Here is a 5820-nt window from a genome sequence, read left to right as displayed (position 1 = left end):
CATCTATCAAATTGATAGGAACTTACCAAACCACCTTTTTTCATTCAGAAACTCAACTCATCTGCCTATCATTGAGTGTATTTTTCTTGTTATAACTATTCATAGAGTGAGTTTTGCTATGTAGTCCAAGCCTCAAAGACAAGGCCCTACCATTTCAGCCTCCTGAGTGTGGGGACTATTTCTTTTTGAATTTCCAATACTTTCCCTAATTCCCTTCTCCTCAGGTACCCAGAAAGTTTATTCTTCTGTATCTGTTACAAAGAAGATTCTGCAGTTTCCTTGCTTATCTTTTAATATAGTGGCACTTATGATCACTCATCTCCAGATTACCACCAACCTCATAATACCAAATAGTGTGGATTTTCAACCCAGAGACTACTTTCAAGGCCCGGGTATTATAGGGATTTGTCTAAATTGATTAGGCAAAGTCACCTGATTGTAATACATTATGTCACACATTTAGATGTTTTGGGTTTTGACATGATGTTTCAGAAGAGAAGTTTCTCATGGTGATTTTTTTCTGGAGGCATGCTTCTGTTGAGATTTTCAAGATTAAAAACCCATAAAACATTGCTGGTGCTGGGCTATAAGGAGAACACAAGTCAACTGCAATGACAGAAAATGATGAAAATGATGAAGGCTTTTTCCCTCTTTTCTATCTAGAGCAGTAGATGGAAGAATATAAATGTTTCCTTCCGTTTTTTTTTTTTCAATAGAAAGATCTATATTGGCACCTTGATAGGACATTAATGGTCAGAATGATTTTAGTATGAAAAATTATCCTCATCATCCAGGAAACTGATGGATTTGTTGAATTGCTTGGTCTTGTGTGGATTGCATGAGCACCTATTGAAGATCTCTTGGGGTCAGCCTCAATGATAACAATTTGGCTTTCCTACTTATGTTCCACTTTCTGGGTCTATTTCCTTAATGTGAACAGTCAGAGATATTGTCATAATTTCTGCTCTTATCATCCAGACTTCATAATTCTTACTGTTTTGCCACTGTTAACATTTATATGACATCTACTGAGTGACTGATCTTCTATAAGGCCCTATGGTCACTCACACTTGCTTATCATCTGCACATAGGGGCTGATTCTCAGATTTATGGTGGTCATAAATATTGTTACCAAAAGTACTGCTTCTCTTTTTTTTCCTGTGGGCTAATTTCTAATAACTCTTGTGCATGAGAGCAATTACTGACAAAAGTCAGCCTGTGTTAATAGAGTTTATCACACTTCATCATATATCCTTTGTCGTTGGAAGCATTTTGACAAGCCCAGGGTTAATTAAAACCAAGAAGACAATAAAATACACCTAATCAAACATAGCAGGTACAGAAATCAATTAGCAGATTTATAGCACTTTGGAGGTTTCTATAATGTATAAAATTCAAAGAAACTGTCGTTTCCATTTCCTCAAGACAGTGTAATTAAATTTCTAATTGAAACTATTTTTCAGTAGGTAATGTACAATCTACTCAAGTTTCATTTGCATTAAAGTAGGGTCTATAGAGGTTGAAAGTGCTTAGGAAATTAAAAAAGATCATTGAGTCATTTCCACTATTGGTGTTTCATCTAACTGAAAGTTGGGGGCAAATTACAAAGTATAAAATAGGGGAGAAGGGAAAGGTGATTATTTGTATGATAAAGAGAACAGGCAGTTTTCCTATATGTCAATGTCCTATCCATCAATCACTTATTTGAATTATTTGCTTTTTGGGGGTTATTCTTTTGACTGGACTGATTGAGACTACGGTCCCTTATTTTGGAAGCCTGTATATATATACAGGCTTTGAATAAACCACTCCTTTTGGCAGGTTGTGTGCCTGCCAACATGTGATGGTTCATTTTACTTTTGTGTGTGCATGTGGTGTGTATGTGTTGTGTACACTTGAGAGTATGAGTGTATCACCTCTGCATGTACATGTGGTCACCAGAATGGGACGTGGGGTGTTTTCCTTTACCACTGACTGTGTATTGCCTTGATGCAAGTCTCCTGATGACCAGAAGCTTGCTATTTCAGTTAGGCTGGTTGGTCACTGATCTCTCAGAATTTGCCTCTGTCTCTCAAAGCAAGGATACAAGTACATGTATCTATGTCTGGCTTTTATGTGAAGCCTGGGGATTTGACCACAGGTCCTCATGCTTTCAGAGCAAGCAGTCTTTCCCACTAGGTAAGTCATCTCCCCAGGTTCTGATGGTAGAGTTTGGTTATCGATATGACAGAATTTAGGATTACCTAGGAAGCAAACCTCCAGGCATGCCTGTGAGAGTGTTTTCAGAGTTTTAACCACAGTGGGAAGACACTGGTCTAATGTGAACATCACCATTAAGTGGCCTGGGTGCTCAAACTGAGTAAGGTAGAGGAAGTCATCAGTAAAGCTTGTTTACTGCAGGTGCAACGTGGCCACCTGGTTCAAATTCTCATCATCATGCTTTCTTTGCCAATGTAGACTGGACCATCAAAGAAACACAAATAACCTTTCCTCCCTTAAATTGCTTGTGTTAGATACTCTGTTACAACAAAAAATGAACATAGCACCAGGTAATATCATGCTAAACTCCTGGAGTGAGTTCTGGTGGGACATGAGCTGGAAGATCAAGCAAGCTCAACATACACTGCTAATGTGCAGGCCAGGTTTTCTCCTCACTGCCCAGGGGCCTCTAATTCCTGCTCCCCCTCTAGACTCTGGATGTCCTTGATTGAGATTTTTTTTTCTGAACTATGAACAACATCTCCTGTTATGTATACATAAAAATAATCACATTCTTCTCCCAGAATTATGCTTTAAAACATCTGTACTATTGACATTGAGTTTAAAGATAATTTTGTTTTTGTGTCCTCTTATCTCCCCTTCAGGTAAGTACTACCCCAACATAACTACCAAAAACAGCAACAAAATCACGGATCTGTTTCCTAAACCTAGAACTAAGTCATACTCGTTATTGCATTGCTTGGAGATAATTCTCCCAGCATGTGGGGCTGCCTCTGAAATTTTGCTCACACAATGCCAATGAAAGTTAGATTTGTAGAAATAAAACCCAACCAAGCGCTGTTAGAAAGTCCACAGACAACAGTGAATAACAACCGGTTAATCACATTGTGCTGTATAAGAAAAGATATTCTGGCACCAACGTAAAACAAATGAAAGATACAAGTGTGGATAAACCCATTTTTTAAATAAAATAAAATGATGATGTTCTCTGTTTTCTGTCCAATCTCATTTGTGTGTTTCTGAGTGGTAAAGGAATATGAAGGAGTTAAGGAAGACAGCAGTAGTGTCTCCTTATACTGTAGTATGTCCCTAGGTCAGGGAGGCTGCTGGCACCTTGAATTTCTCTGTGTGGACCAGTGGAAGATGCTCTAAGAATTAATGGTATTTTATATTTGAACTTTGTTCCTTTTCTGTGCACCAGAATCTCCTCTCAGTTCCTCACTAGCTTTCCTTCTTTTTCCCAGTACTTAACACAAGCCTGTATTTGAGACCAAGTCCTCAACTCTGTTCTTATATCCTATCGATCTGAGAATTTCCCTGTTCCATAGTTAGCAAACTAATTTGCAAAGAACCAATCTGTTTCTTCCCGAGTTCTCTCTTTATGCTTTGATTTACCATGACACCAGCGACCTATTACACTTAATGCTCTCAACAACCCTCAAATGAACATTCTCTTTCTATATCAGTATTTCCAGTGGTAGGGCCACTATTTTCTAAACCTATGGAAAGGTAGTCTGGTTCCTAAAATAAGGAGACAATATATAAATGATTCATGTGTGGTGGAAGTTAGTTTTTTTTTCTCATAATAGCATAGAGTAGGAGGCAGATGCACTGTGGCCTTTCTTATGGATGTCACTTTGGGGATTTGAGCATTGCTTCCAAACTGAAGACGTGTAAAGTGGAAAGAGGATGGAATGTGCATGCAGGAGGTTCTTGGTCCAGGCCTGAGAGTGTGCATCTTCTCTGTGTACCCTCTTGGCTAAATCAGGCATTCAATACCCTTTTCTTCTTATACTCCCTTTTCATCTAAGTTATTTTCATAGACCTTGGATAGACTGGTTTATAAATAGACATACAGGTCAAAACATCACTGATAATAAATTATAAAGGAACTGAAGAAAATTATTTGTTAGATATATTTACTACCACTTAATGAGAAAAGAAAATTTGCATACCCGAGGTGGTTTGAGTAAAAATGGCCCTCATAAGTTCATATATTTGAATACTTGGTGTGGAGGCTTAAATTAGAATGACCCCCATAGGCTCATATATTAGATGCTTAGTCATGACCAGGTGACACTATTTAAGAAGTATTGGGCTGTGTGGCCTTTTTGGAGTAGGTGGAAATGTGTTACTCAGGGAGGGCTCTGAGAATTCAAAAGCTGAAGTGAGGCCTAGCAGCTTTAATCTTCCAACTGCCTGAAGACAGGATTTAAAATTCTTAGCTATTTCTCCAGCACTATGTTTGCCTGCATGCCACCATGCTCACTGCCATGATGATAATGGACTAAGCCTCTGAAACTGTAAGCAAGCTCCAATTAAATGCTTTCTATTATAGGAATTGACATGGTCATAGTGTCTCTTGGTCAACCATTAGTGGAACTGTTTGGAAAGGTTAAGGAGTTTTGTCCTTGTTGGAGGAGGCGTGTTACTTGGGGCAGGCTTCTAGTTTTCAAAAGACTCTTAACATTTCCAGGGCGCTTTCTCTGTCTTATGTTCGTAGATCAAGATGTGAGCTCTCAGCTTCTCTTGCAGCCATGTCTTTTCTTTGATAAATAAACTTCTATGATAATAAACTCTAACGCCCTGAAACTGTAAGCCCAGTTAAATGTGTTCCTTTATGTTGCCTTGGTTGTGATGTTTTACCCCAGCAATAGAAAAGTAGCTAATACTATACTAATGAGATGAATATGCTTAGCTAGTTTTACATAAAACATTAAATATTGGCTGAAGAGTTGTTATTGCAGGATATAGCATGTCTTCTGCATTTTTCAGAGTTGATCAAATTTTGATTTTTATAATTATTAGTGCTGCTTCTCATAAATACATATTACACAATGACAGAAATTTAAAGCCATTCAGAAATTGTTGGATTTTTCCTTCTCCCTAACCAAAATCCATTTAATGACTTTTATGAAGTTCAAGTCAGTAACCCAAACAGAGATATTTTAAAAATCAAACCTTCGAACATGATGCAATCCTAAGCTATAGTAATTTGTTCTTTATATGCTGAGGAATGACAGTAAAGAGTATTAAACAATCTTTGTTTTCTGTAATTAGTCACTCTGTTTCTTAGAAAGCAGAAAACTTTGTATGTACAGTTAAAACAAAACAAAACACTGCAATTCTTAACATGTAATTGTCTCCTACCTGAGCCAATATATTTCAGGAAGCTTATATTGCTGTAATATGATGACACCCCAGTGCAATGCACACATGCATATTTGGACCCAAGTCTTCAGTGAAATCTCAGGATGTAGCACTGATGAGTGCTCCAAGAAAGATCTTGGGGTCATTATGTGCTTGAATTTCAATTAACTTATGATTACGGTGCATCCATAAACCTTCTACTATTGCCAATTTTTTTTTTGAAACTCGGCTTCATTACATGATCCCATCCATATAGGGTCATGGCACACAGGTTGGAAGCTGGGCACTAGGTCCCAGTGTCTTGGCTACATGCAATTTCTATTAAGAAAAATATCTTCCAGTTGTTTTCCCAGAAAGGAAATGGTATTGAATTTTGATGTGCATCTGTCAATCTTTACTACAGCCCCCTAAATTAAAAACTATAGATTTCAACTTTGTTAAAAATGTATA

This window comes from Phodopus roborovskii, unplaced genomic scaffold, assembly GCF_943737965.1.
Source record: "Phodopus roborovskii unplaced genomic scaffold, PHOROB, whole genome shotgun sequence".
Taxonomy (NCBI): Eukaryota; Metazoa; Chordata; class Mammalia; order Rodentia; family Cricetidae; genus Phodopus; species Phodopus roborovskii.
The sequence above is the reverse complement of the archived record's forward strand: the minus strand, read 5'-3'. Positions refer to the sequence as shown.